The sequence below is a fragment of the Equus caballus genome, chromosome 19 (assembly GCF_041296265.1).
Source record: "Equus caballus isolate H_3958 breed thoroughbred chromosome 19, TB-T2T, whole genome shotgun sequence".
Classification (NCBI taxonomy): Eukaryota; Metazoa; Chordata; class Mammalia; order Perissodactyla; family Equidae; genus Equus; species Equus caballus.
In genome coordinates, this window is record NC_091702.1 from 6573046 (window position 1) to 6588368 (window position 15323).

Sequence of the window (15323 nt, forward strand, 5' to 3'; positions counted from 1 at the left end):
TGAGTTTTGAGGTTCCACATAGAATTTAATAGTTTAAGTCTACTTATCAGAAGATAGAGTGTGGCTCAGGGATACAGTGTTGCATTTTTAGGACATGTGCTCCTAGGTGGTAGATTTCTCACAAAAATTTGCGTGCTTCTCGCTGCTTTGAACTCAGCATGTAGCATGGTGCCTGTATATAGAATATTCCTGCTAGAGAGTGGGTCCTCAGTAAAGTTTTTGGTGAAGTGTTGACTCGATAGCAAGAGCCGATAAAAGTATTTAATTGACAAACTACTTTACATACACAGATACCAATATTATTTCAAAACAGAATGATCTGTAACTGCTCAAAATTACTTAAATACCACTGGGAGATTTAAAAAAATATTCATGAGTTCTAGGCTGAAGTTCCAGATCATGTTGGAGCACTGATGGATCAAGCAGATTGCAGACTTTTCTTGGGATCCAAACAAAATGTGTTGAGTAGTTGTTATGATGTATGAAGGAATTTGGATCAAGGTGAGTGAGAAGTTGTCATAATTGTTCATGAGACAAACTACTTTCTCTTGAAATCAGCAACAGCATTTAGTAGACGAGGACTTAACTGTTTTTGAAAGTTGTCAGCCATGGTTCTTTCTTTCAGATACAAACATAAGTAGTACAGATGATTTAATCTGGGTCCTATTATTTCAAGCATAACTGGAATGTATTGGCCTGGCCCTGAATTTGCAGGGTCTGAAGCCCATATCACACATCATAGTATTTACATGTTATATATGGAGTTACGCCCACTGCTAGCCTTTTTTTCTACTCAGGGCTTCCTCCTCTTCTTCTTCCTCCCCACACTCGGGCACCACCTTCTCAGATGAGAGCCCAAAGGAGCAGAACTTCCTTCAGCAGCCTGAGAGCCTAAGAGGCAGCAGGGATGGAGGGGACAGAGACCTTGAGGGTGGAAGCTGAGCCCTGGGGCACAAGACACCTGGGCAGTGACTGGACTCTTCCAAATGAGGAGGGTGACCTGGTCAGGCTTCCTTTACAGAAGGGGCGGCCGATTCCCCTCAGCTACTTCTACTCTTCTGTTAGTTTCAAACAACCGAGGTGAGAGGAGGGAGGGAGCACAGGAAGGTAGGAAAACTGGCTGGTCTAGCCGTCTCCTTTGGGTGACTTGAGTGGTCTATTGTAAGTGAAAGCCATCCCTCCTCTTCAGCTTCCCCGTGCAATGCTTGTGATTGTCTCCTTCTCTTGCACACTCAAGTGGTGGGTGCCAAATAAAAGTTGCACCAGATGGAGTTAAACAGGCAAAGAAAACTATATTCAACACTCTTCCAATAAGGGAACTCAACTCCCCTGAAACAACAGGCAGAGGAAATTTTAGACGCTGGGGTGAGCTAAGGGAAAAGCACTGACCATGTTAGGGGGCAGGTTGATTAGTGTGATTATGCCACCTGTGTTTGCTAATGGTCACTTATTGAAGTTAGGCTCCCACAGAGACTGGGAGGGAGGGGCTCTATCTCCTTGGATGATTGCATTTCAAAGGGATGACTCTCAGGTCCTTAGGAAACACATTCTTGGGTTATAAAACAAGAGGCTGAGAGAACTTTTACATTTCAGAGGAGCACAGAAAGAATTTGCAATTACAAGTTTTCTAAAGCAAATGCTCTAAGAAAAGAAGGGGCTGAGGCCTAGCCAGGAAGAAGCCTGTCTGACGTCTAGTCAAGCTGAGGGGAATGTTAAGTCCATCAAGGTGACAGGCTTAAGTTTATGGACACATTAGCACTGTGGCCCTGAGCAAGAGGATCCCTGACCTAAGTCCTGTGCTTAAGAGAACTCCACTCTAGCCCGGTTATAGCTATAGCTACACACCTTCCATGGGGCGAGTACCCCAAGCTTTCACTGCCACTTCTAGTCCGTGTTCTAGACACCTGGCATCTGGCTCCTGCCCAAAGTGCTCCAAGTTCTGATCTAAGGCCTAAGTCCCGCTACTAGGAATTGCATCATGCAATCCCAGTCCACATCCTCAGGTATATATGGTGGCCAAATCATGACTGTTTTTAGGGGTGTGGATGGAGCATGGATGTGTAGGCTTGGGTGCCCACACACATGTATGGAAGGCCTCTCAAGGTGTGGGATGGACCAGAGTGGGGGCTGAGGGGTGGAGGACAGCTCTTAGAGTTCCATTATGTTCAGTTTGGTATGCCAGTGAGTCCAAGAATTGTACATTCAACGTGTACTTTCCGGTCAATATAAAGGTACAATTGTCAAAATTGGTGAATAGAACATATTGTATTTAGCAGTTTGTAAATTCAGTTTATATCTTTTGCATATTGAAACATCTGGTATGAGCCCTCCTTTATACTCTTGTCCCAGGCACTGACATTGTTAAGGAGCCCTGCTCCCTTAATTCTCATTTGCCATGTCTGTCATCAGACTTTTTAGAAGTTTTCGGTGTTGTGATATGTAAGACTCTCTCAAATGAGAGACTCAGGGCAGTGTTCTTGTGGTCTGCACGTGTCCACCCTTCATCCTCATCCTGAGTCCCACTCAGCATCAAATCAAGGAGTTATTTACTTCTGAAACACTGTACACACCATGAGATTTTTAAAGCTAGTTAGTTTTGCAAATAGCTAGGCAAACTCTGCATATGTGAATGCATGCGTGTGTATACACATATATACGTGTATACACATAGATAAATACACACTCACTCCTTCAGCATAAGCATGACTTTTGCTATATATTCCTATGGCTGGATCATCCTGAGTTGAATGTGTCTTTGAGATTCAGGCATTTCTCTCTAACTGCATTCACTCTCAAATATCTAACCAGGAAGACAGAACATATAGACGCCAGTATCTTGAATGTTCTGGAATGATCCAAATATAAGCTTTTCTATATATGTTTTCAAATTGTTAATAATAGAAAATATGTGAATAAACATGCATGCAAGAATCAGTATATTTTCATTTTTTTAACCTATTCTTTTAATTCTAAGTCACGGCTGCTATAAAAAATATCTGACTTCTAATATCACTAAATTACATTGGATTAACTGTCACTGATAACCTATATATAAATAAACTAAAAATAAAGTATTTACATTCATTAATTCACTATTCATTCATTCACCACTATAAAGCAACCTCATGACGAGATAAATTACCATGTCCAAGAGGACTGGAAATCAGAATTAAAGTAAGCAGTCTGGGGGCTGGCCCGGTGGTACAGCCGTTAAGTTTGCACATTCCACTTCGTCGGCCCGGGGTTCGCCAGTTCAGATCCCGGCTGCAGAAGAGCACCACTTGGCACACCATGCTGTGGTAGGCGTCCCACATATAAAGTAGAGGAGGATGGGCACGGATATTAGTTCAGGGCCAGTCTTCCTCAGCAAAAAGAAGAGGATTGGCAGCAGTTGGCTCAGGGCTAATCTTCCTCACAAAAAAAAAAAAAGAAAGAAATCAGTCTGGTAATCTACTAAAAATAGCTTGTAGTGACAGCAACCAAGTAATCATCCTGTTAACATCTATTGATGGTATCCGATCTAAACAAATCTGTTGTTACAGGTACTTTATCACAGTGGGCACAGTGAAACACTAAAATTTCAGTATTAGTGTCTTTAAAACATGGAGGAAAATCTGATCCATTGAGTCACTAGAGATCTTGTTAATGATGCAGCTCCTTTGAACTTAATTCATAAATGTCCTGGAAATGAATAGGTCAAATAAGTTTCATATAAGCACATCTGTGACCACTAAGACTTGGGAACCACAAACCTTAGGTGATGGACTGGAGATGCTCCAAGATCAGATGCATGCGATCTAAGAGACGGTCCTGGAAGGCTGCAGGAAGCCAATGAGTAAGCAGGAAATGTGACTATGGTAAATATGCAGAAAAAGGCACATCCGATTGTTGCTAAAATTTAAAAGAATACATTAGAATTTCCACCTACTGCATGTTAAAGACAATGATATTCAATTTTTAAAACACAGAATATATATTATACTTTGACCATTAGGCTTTCTCCTAAGCAACCCAATGTAAAGGCCACTAAGTTTCATTTATATGATCTTTCCAAAATCATTCTTCCGTATCTCGTGAGAGATGGCCTTCTCTGCCACTGCTGTGCATGGCCTCCCTTTCTGCCACCGTGGCTACTCTACTTATCTGCCCCTGGTGCTCATTCTAGGATGGCTCATGACAAAGGTTAGTTAATTTCAGCTGAGTCATTTTGTCTACCACAGGAGTCAGAAGATTATGGCCCGCAGGCGAAATTTACTGCTTAGCCTGTTTTTGCAAAGACTGGAGCAGGGGATGGTTTTGATGTTTTCATAGAACTGTAAATAAACAAACAACAGAAAAAAAAACAAATAAGAACATCTGACAGTGACCATATGTGGTTCTCAAAGCCTAAGATATTTATTCTCTGGCCCATTACAAAAAACATTTGCTAACTTCTAGTCTACTTGGTTGTCTAGCACTTCCGTGGTGGTGAATACTTTTCGGATATTAGCAATTTTCATACTTTGTACCCATTCATATATGTTCATACTCGTGATCTATCCCAGACCTTCTTTCCTCCAACGTTCCAGGCTTTTACTTTCCAGCCCCTTGACCAGGCTAGGCCATTTGCCACAGTCCAGGAACGTGTATAAATTCTCACCCCAGGTCACTTCTTCCACAAAAAGTGGATGACCAGGTGCACTGCTCTTGGCTCCATCCATTGGGAAGATTTTCCCTCCCCAGTGTCGTTGTGAGCCATACCTGAATGTGGCTGTGATGCAGGAGCTGTGTGTTTCAGCTTGCTGCCACATACCAAGCTGATGCATCTATAACCCAGCTCAGGCTTTTCTTCTTTGTCTAATGGAACACCCCAGATGGCAATAGGTTCAAGCCCTGGGTGCAGTTGTGTGGAGGTCTTGATGACCAGCTCATACAGCTTACTCACACCCTCTGGTCCTATGCATGCTTAATCTCAGTTCTATCATTTCCATCTGGTGCTGGCTCACTAGACATTATGACTTGGCAAGTTGTGACTTCCCAACGCATAATGGGTAATTCTGATACATAGTCATTTGGTGTCTCATGGTTAAATATTCTATCTACAAAGGTCACATTTCACAGTTATTTGTGAGGTCTCTTTAGTCTCTTATAAACTGGAATGATTGATCAGAGTTTCTTTGTCTTTTGTGACCATTATATTTCTGAAGAGCACAGATCATTTATATCAGAAGATATTCCTCATTGATATTTTCTCATGATTAGATTCAGGTTGTACAGTTTAGGCTAGAATAGTGCTAAAGTGATATGGCTTTCTCAGTGCATTATATCAGGAGGCAAGTGATATTGATTTGTCCTGAAGTCGATGATAAGTGTGATCACTTGGTTAAGATTTGCCACCATAATTCTTTAGCACCTCCTTAGTTTTGCTGCACTTGCATCAGCACTATATTCTTAAAGAAGCCTTGTTTCCTCTTAGGGTTGAGTGATATTCACAGACCAAGATTTCCATGCTAAGTATGGTCAGGGATATCTTATTTCCTTAATTTTAAGCCCTCTCCTCAGAAAAAATCCAGAAAACAATTGGGTATTATCAAGAACTGAGTTCTGAAATTTTACTTTATGTGCAAATTGAGAAGCTAGCCTGCATGGGTTTGTAGATGCAGGCAGAAGAAACAAGACTTCCAGGTCATGGCATTTCAGACATCAGGAGCTTCATGTCCCCATGGTTCCTCTTGCCCTCAAGCCCAGCAGAGGTGCTTTGGAGGTGGGTCGAGGTAGATGCTATCCACACAGTAGGTTTTGTGTTACAACTGAGGAAATGTGACCTAAGGAAACATCCAGTATTATAAGGGAATTGTTAGCAAATCTGCCCCAACTTTGCCATGGAGTGAGACTTTACTCCCCTGAGTAAAGGGGAGTAGGAAGCACATCTGCCCTCTGCCTCGGAGGGAGCCAGGGAGACACTATGTTTATCCCCCAAGACTGAATTCTATAAAAATATTATTGGAAAGCTATCTGGGACAAGTAAATGCTTTCAATACTTCTTCTCAGAAAATGGACAAAAACACAGCGACTCATGGAGAATTGTCTCTCACCACATGCGTGTGCGTGTGTGTGTGTAGGCGTAGGTGTGGAACAAGTTTATACCGAAAGCTCTAATTCCAGACGACAGAAGACACTCCAGTCTTATCTTTTTGAGTATTTGTAACTCTTTTCTGGTTCCTATTATTTTCTATGTATTTACTTATTATCTAATGCCCTGAATAGACATAAAATACTTTCAGATTTTCCAACCTGTACTACAGAAAAAAAAGATAGTAAATAAAATTCAATATTTTTAGTTTTTTGTAAAGGAATATTTATGCATTCTTATTAAATCCATCTTAACTGTATAATTCAATAAGTTCTGATGAGGACATACACCTTTGCACTCCACACACTATCAATATATAGAACATGTCCATCACTCCAGAAAGTTCTCTCATACCCATTCTTAGTCATCTATCTCTACCTTTTTTGGGAATACTTTTACCACAGGTTATTTGTGTCTTAGAATTTCACGCAAAAGGATTAATATCATATGCACATTTCTTTTGTGATTTTTTCACTCGGTGTCATGTCTGTGATATTCATCCAAATTTTTGTATGCATAAGAAGTTTGCTCCCTTTTGTTGTTGAGTGGTGTTTCATTCCCTTGTATGGAAATAACACAATTTGATTGTCCATGCTACTGTAGATGGACATTTGGATTATTTCCGGTTTTTTTAGCTATCTGAATAAAGCTGCTATGAGTGTTCTCATATGAGTCTTTTTGTAGATATATAATTTATTTGTCTGGGATAAAATCCTAAGAGTGGAATTGTACTTACCAAAAGATACTTGATTTCTTGATATTTCCATCTCATTTCAATGATTTGCTTTCCTTTCTACTTTTTCTTCAAACTTTTTGGTACATATAATTCAGAAGAACGACAGGTAAACAACCAAATATATATTAATGTCTTAAAATTTGCTCTGTTAGAAGAATAAGGAAAGAACTATGGAAATAAAAAAATAAGGTTTAATTAATCATAAATAAAAGAATCAAGAAAGACATAGTGGGATACTTAGCAATGGAAAAGGTGTCTTGGCCAGCAGTGAAGATTTTTACACGCATGGGGAAGTGTGTTTGAAGAGCCCTCCGTGCTGCAATAACAAAACAAACAGAAGCTGGGGGTGTGTAAGCCCACAGTGTGTCTAGAAAGAGTGAGTGGGTTAGGGCAGGAACGCACACTGCAGAAGAGTAAAGTTATAAATTCCTTGTTACAGAAAAGCTATATGGGGACTATATTTGTAGATCTTTAAATATCATTTTTCACACTTTCAATATTTTTCTTTCAAGAAGATTTTGGTTTTGGTCTTTTCCTTTTCCCTTGATTTTGTCTCCTATTGAACTAATTCTCAAAAAAAATAATTAGTGCTCTCACAAGCAAAATGAGCTATTTTCTAGTAATAAAATATTCCTTTTCAGTTAGATTTGAACAATAATTTTTTACAATAAATAATGATAAATTATGCTGTCTGTTCTTTATATGTAGATTTTTATCTGTACTAGTCACAATGTACATACACATATATCACTATCTTGTAATCCCATTTCCTTAATATATATAAAACATGCTATGTATTTTATATATTTTCAGTATTATCTCTAAAATCACATGAATTTCAACGCCTTTGGATCAATTGCAAAAGGTTTCTTATCCTTGTTAATAAAATCTTTAACTTTTAAAAGCATTATTTTGGAACTTTAACTTTGAAAATATGTAATCTTAGAATGCTCTTACTATGTGAGGCTTATGCTTTTGTATCCGGTGTTGCCTAGAAAAGTGCTTCACTTCAAAGGCATCGTGGAACCGTATTCCCCCAGTACTTAAAATATCATGCGGCCAAAATAGCTTTAGGTCCCAAAGTGTCTATCTTCTCTCTTAAATCCTCTCAGTCTGAATTCTTTACTTCTGTTTTCATTCAATACCTTTCATGTTTTGACTAATTTGTCTCAAAGTCTAGTCCTTTTTATCAGCTCCTCTAAAGTTTTTTCCAGACTAATTCTTTACTGTCCTTCTGTAATATTTGACACACATCACAACCGATACATTAGTCCAAATGTATTTCATGCTAAACAAACAAAATCATAAAAAAACCAAAGACTTCTTTTCCCCAAATTTTCCCTTTAGCTAGTGTCCAATTTCTTAAATCCTCTTCTCATCTCCACTTCGTAAGACCGTATAATGTGTTATACATGTATGTAAAACTATTTAAATAGCCATTATTTTCTTCACCAAACACTTTTACTTTAAGTTTTGTCACATATCTAATTAGGCTCATCCATCAGCTAATTATACTCCAGAAGAGGAAAAAGAAAAACTGTTGGTTAAATTGGTGCACCTAACATAACAAGTTTCACCCCTTGGTGAATTAAAAATAGTGCGTCAGCAATAAATAACAATTGACTAACCATTGTTGCATAATTCAAAAATTTTAGTGTTTTATTCACATATCTTTATAATAATTGTCTTACTGATCTTCAGTAAGTACGTTTTCATTTTGAAAGGCAGGACATTAAGAAAAAAAGTGAAAATGCCAAATGAAAGAAAGAAACTTTCCTAAAGCCATTAAGAAGATGTATTCACAGTGAATTACTAAACTTTAATTTTAAACACTAGTGAATCTGAAATTGCTACTTTTATGATCGGATCCTTGCAGGTTTCTATTTCCAGTGACAGCTATACTTCAGTAATCACATAACTATTTGCTTCTGCCATAAAGCTCTTGCTTAGCCACGATCACACGCTGTTTCAATTTTCTAGCACAAAATCAGATATATGTTTCTGTTCAGTCATTTACAATACTCTTTTTAAGGACCATAAGAATTGGAAAGTGATAGGATTAAAAAGGGTGAACCCAAGGCATAGTTTTTTTTATTAAATAAAAATAGTTTGAAACAGTTTTAAATCCATTTTCTTTATTATTCAGTCTTTTAAAGTTAACTGGCAATATTTCTACACTTGATAGCATAATTGAAGCAATCGTTGAATTATTAAGTGATTATATCTGCAGAATATTTTCTGTTTATCTGTCATATTTTAATAACCTTCTAAATAGCAATATGAAACACTAGCAATCTTTTATTTGTGAATATGTTAAACGTTCATGCAAAACCCAATATTATTTAATTTAGGAAGAAATTAAAATGTGTGCATTTGTTTTAATTTTGGAAAACTGGCTCAAATAAGTAAGTGAAATGAAATAATCTTTAGAAAAACCGTTACATGAAAAGTGTAATTTGAGAAACTGATACATACATAGATATGGAGATATTTACAAATAAAATGATTTACCGAATGCACTTATTACAAATCAGCCAAGTATATAAGACACAACCTATGATGTAGAAGAGTGAAAGAAAAATACCAGAAGAGTTCATGCAATCCCTAGATTATTCTGGGACCGAGATCCTTCCTGATGGCCCCAAAAAAGACATAGGGGTACAAGTTATGCCGTGCGCTGCTGGTCTAGTCCAGCTGAAAGTTCATTTCTTTGTACGCACACCTTTGACAATCTCTTGACCTCCGTACCCAGGTTAGTTTAATGTTTCCCCTGACTGTTTGCCTCTTACTTTTCTTTTCGCCTTTTTAGTCTCCATTCTACTTCCATCACATCTTCCACCTCCTAGATTCTCATAGCTGTTTGCGCTCCTGCCAATGGAGAGTTCTCTTCCCTCAATTGGTAGTAGTACCTGTCTTCTTTGCTGATTAACAAGTCCACTATTTGGCTTTCCATAGATTTTTCCTCCTGATCTACCATTCTCTGTCACCCTGATAAGAAATAAATCTTGAGCCTTGTGTGAATGGCAAAACAGTAAAAATCTGGAAATACTAGGAAAGATTTGGCTTTGGACTGTTCCAAATCTTAACCTGGTCTAGATGATACATTTTCAATAGTCTGTTCTGTTTCCATTTGTTTCTCCCTTCTTCTTTCGATTTTTAAATTTTAAATCATTATTTTTTAGCACATAAAGAGTGCCCCTGAATTTCTTCAACTCACAGCTTGCTAATAATTATTGATACCTGTTGGGCAACACCAACTAACTGCATGAATTTATGTCATTACATTCTGTTGTCAAACTGTATATTAATAGGAAGTGAGTATATTTTTATGAATATTATTTGAAAGATTATGACAGATATTTAAGTAAATCAGCTCATTGTCTTATAAAAGAATATTGTAAAATTCATGGAAACTCAGAGGATGAGAACAACTTTGACCTTAGTTTGATGAGAAGCCCATGAAAGTTTTCATTGACGAGGAAGGAAAGAACCCAAACTTACAAGATGGATAATAATTTGGCAATAGTTAGCACAAATTATTTAGGGCCATTTCGGAAAGCTGAAATAATATGGACATTGACTTTGGTAGCGAGCTTGAAGCAGTCTGGGAAACATCTGGTTCATTTTTTATTAAATTCTATTGCCAATGCTGGGGATATTGAAATGTTAAACTAGTTTAATAGATTTTGGCAAGAATTTCCAGGGAGTTGCCCTGTTTTTCCATTAATTAGGATGCACTCCATAAAGAAAACTTAATAGAAAAAAATTCTAGTGCATGATAATGAATATAATAATACTCTTAGTGAAATAGAAATAACGATGAGTGTAGTTGGAAAAAAATCACAAGAAGCCAGAAGAGGAGTTTCATTTCTGTCATGGTCTTCATGAAGTCATTGACCATTCTAGGGCTTCCGTTTCTTCAACTCTAAAATTGAGATGATAGTGTCAATAAGTTCTGATTACTTTACAGATACGTGATAAGGATGAAAAGGTCACATATTAATAACACTTTTTATGTAAATCTACTAAAAACAATAAAACACTATGTGGAAGGAATGAGTTTCAATGGCCTAGACCCAGTATGTGAAGCACAGAGAATACTAATCTTTCTTTCTTCTAGTGGGTCAGTACTAAAGGTTTTCCACAAATGAATAAAAGTGAAAGGATATAATATATAAATGAATAAAAATATGAACAGATGATTCAAAACCAAGAAATAAAATGGGGATTTTAAAAACTAGATATTTAACATCATTTACCACTGGAGAAATAAAAATTAAGGCACAGGTTTCTTTTTTCACCTACTGAATAAGAAAAATCAGTAATGTTGAACGTAACACTAGCAAGAGTGTAGAAAACTAAAGACATCGCTTACAAAAAGCATTAATCAATAAAAAGTCTTTGCATGGCAATCTAAAATTTAAACTCATATACTTTTCAAGCCAGCAATTCCACCATTTAAGTAATTGCACAGGAAACTGTGGACTGCCCTCTGGAATTTGGGCTAGATTCAGAAGTGGGAGGATTTCTTTCTTTCTTTTAAGCTTTTAATATGTGTATGTATCAATCTTGTAACAAAATTATATTTTCAATTAGAAAAAAAGCTACTGTGTTATAAATATCCGAAATTACTGTAATGTAAATTTTGTTTTGTTTTGTTTTCCTCTTCTTAATAGAACATATGTGGGCCATTCTATGTCTTTTATTTGATCTAATTCACTACATGGTTGTTTTCCCTATGAGTCCAGTCCCACTAAATTGAGCTACATGGATAATCATCTTTCTTCCTACTTTTATTAGTAGTCATTTTGAACCACACTATTGGTTTTGATGAATTCTGCCTAAAAGGGAAATAATTCTAGCACTAAGTTTAATTCACATACCCCTACTCCCCTCTCAAGGGGGAAACTACCACAGTTTCTGACAAGAAACAATCATAAATGATAGTATCATTTGGCTTAATTATCATGACTGTGGCATGCTGTGATGCAAATTGGAGATATCAATTTTAGCAACATGCTGAGTTTATCTTTATTGATTCTTTACATCTAAAGGTGAATCCAGACATCAATGCATCTGTAGATCAATGGAAACATAATTTATCAGTTGCATCTGATATCTTACTTAAAAAGCATTTATAATTTGGCAAATAATTCTAATGACCATCCTTTACTAGCTTCACTATGGACTTTCTAAAATCTAATTTAAATCATTGCACACTAATTTGCTTTCCTCTAATTTAGTGGGTATTTTGCTTGTTCTTTTTAAAACTGTTTAATAGCGATAACCCATTTTATATTCCTATTTTCTTTCAACTTATAGAGGTTTCTCCATATATTTTCATCCTGGCAATGAGCAAGACAAGAAAGCCACCCTTATTGAATAGAGAAGCTGGGGACATTGTATAGTTGAAAGGATTATATAACTTTTGTTATGTGTTATTATTATAAGGCTTGAACACAGATTTTGTGTTTTCATGTCAATATTTTATCTGATGCAACACAGTTATCTATATACTTTGAAGGCAGTGTGTTTGTTCAGAAATTTTAAGACAGATATATTAAGGGTCAATCTATATTAAGGACATATAATAGATTCTGTCAGTGCCTAGTACATATTCCTTTTGTCCTGATTACTTCTGGGTACATTGACTGGAATTCCAACTGGTGGCAGCTGCATCCCTTTGCTTGAAGGCTTTTTTCTAGCAGCTGGAATCCAATTTATCCATACAAGTGGCAAGCTGTGAAGTTAACACCACACTACTCAGCCATGACTGATAAGAGTAGGTGAATAAACACTCTGGCTTCTTTGGGTGACATAACTGAAGAGTGTGTTCTATAGAGGCTTTTCAAGTTCCCTGTGTCCTTAAATTTTTGTTGCACCCAGTGGTAAACCAATTAGTCATATAACTTTATTGAAGATACTCTCCCTTCCCCTAATCACAATCTCACTCTTGTGTCAGGGTTTCCAGGGACTGTCTCTGAATTAAACTATTCATACTTTTTTTTTTTTTAAATGAAGGCATTGAGTTTTAGACCGTTTTTCATTCAGTTGTCAGAAAATTAATATGATTCAAGGAGACTAAGGATTCTAAGAGTGAAATATTAGTGACTTGCAGATGGTAAAAAAGGTAAGACACAGTGGAGATAAACAGAGATGACCCAATTAATCAGTCCAGCATTTTACATCTTTACAATTTATTGAGGGGGCCTGCCAGGTGGTGTAGTGGTTAAGTTCATGTGCTCTGCTTCTGAGGTCCTGGGTTCATGGCTTTGAATCCCAGGTGTGAACCTACACACTACTCATCACACCACGCTGTGGTGCGGTCCCATATCGAAAATAGAGGAAGACTGGCACTGATGTTAGCTCAGGGACAATCTTCCTCACCAAAACAAACAAGCAAACAAACAAACAAAAACTTACAGTATAATTCTGCTGCAAAGAGGACCAGATCATGACCTCAGGAGGAAGAACCTATTGCTTCACACTTCATTTCACATGATTACCAGGGCTCCATAATTCCTCATTATTTTCCCTTTGTGATGTCATGTGGAGGAATGGGAAAAAAGATTTTAGTCGAGTCTTTGGAGAAAATGGAGACGAGGAGAATGCTGAGATTACCAAGAAAGTGGCACAAGGCATATGCAGCATTCCGACCTAGTCATGGTCCTTAAAAAGGCCATTTTGTTAGGGTGAGACTTCATTTAAACCATATTTGAAATGTACCATTTTCCACATTAGGTAGTTTGCAGTGTTAAAGCTGATATTTCCTTGCAGAGATACTTTTAGATGATTGGTTGGAATTCTTTATATGGTACAGGCTTTTGTTCCCTGCCACCGTCACCATTTCATTCCTGTACATTCATCTCATTGAGGTATATGTTACCAGATTTTAAAATCTCATTGAGGTATATGTTACCAGATTTTAAATATCACTGGGAGAAAAATGTTAAACTATGACTCTATCCTTACTTTCACAAATATTTCCACTTGTTTAAACAAAATTAACTTTCTTCATTTCTCTGATTAAGGAAGCAAGGGAAAACACTCAATTATGACAATTTAGTAGAAAGACAACACAAAGTAACATTCAAGAATCTGAAATCCTCTGATCATATTTCAGTTATAGAACTAAGTTTGGGAAACACTGCATTCCAAGAATTTCAAGAAGAAGGGATATTGAAGATTCTTCTAAGCAACTATATTTCTCCCAAAAGAGTAAAAACGAAACCATCTGAAAAACACAAATCGCTGCAAGAACAGATTGCTCTGCACTTTTCTGTAGAGAGGTCCATCTCCACCCGGGGCTGTTCATCTGAATCCCCACTGAGATGAAAGCAAAGTGGTGTCTAATAGTGTTCCCAGTAGGCTAGAGTCCAGAACGTCTGTCAGGAGCTACAGGAGGCAATGAAAGCCTAATAATATCCTGCTCTATAGTCTTTTCAGACTGTTAAACGTCTCATTTTTCAAGAGTCAAGAACCTTGCTTAAGGTTTATCTGATAGCCTTTCTCATTGGGCACAGTGTGCAAATAGTAATATATTTCCATGGAATATAACAGAACAGCAACAAACTGTTTAGTAAAAGCCTTTGTAAATTAAAATTTCAAATGTCATTTGTCAGGTAATCTAAAAATAAGTGTTAGAGCGTGGTTAGTACAAAGTCCTCAACACAACTAGATAGCCTGAAGATGGGTATCTCTACCATCTGTAGTTTGTGACACAAGAGGTCGCCTAAGGAAAAACTAATGTGCTGAAGATCTTAGGTTCCACTGGTCCCCCAAAATAAGACTGTGATACCTTTGATTAAGAGGAGGACGCTCTCTTGGCTCTTCAACCTTTAATCTAGAAGGGTTGGATTACGGATTATGTAGATCTTTAAAAAAAAGTACATAGATGACTAAAAATTAAGGTGAGGGAATAAAATGTATTTCTGCATAAATTAATAAACAAAATATTCAAGAAGAAAGAGGAAAGAAAAAAGACACCTGCTTCAGTAGAAAGGGAACAAAACTATGAGAGAAAGGATAGCAATCAAACAATTGAAAAACTAATTGTTTTACAGCAGATATCACACCTTCTCAACGATCGATGTAGGAAGGCTATTAAAGAGAGAAAGGACAGAATCTGGTAAAAGAGCCACTCATTTCTGTAAGCATTTAAGAAAAACCTGGGCAAACAGGATAATTTTCACTAGCTCCTGAGAAAAACATCCTTTATCCATACAAGATAACAGAGGATACTTTTCTGTTTCTCTATATACAGGGAAAGTACTTAGTAATTATAAAGAAGCCTTGTCTTTTTCAATATTTGATAATTATATTCAGTTTCAAGGAATGAATGTAACTTGTATCCTCATCATTTAGTGAAATTAGATAACACTACTTAAGGCTTTAAGTGAAAAAATACATAACTACAGGAAATTGAAACAGAATCCTTTACTGAAGTGAGGAGGTTGACTTATAGTGTAGTATATT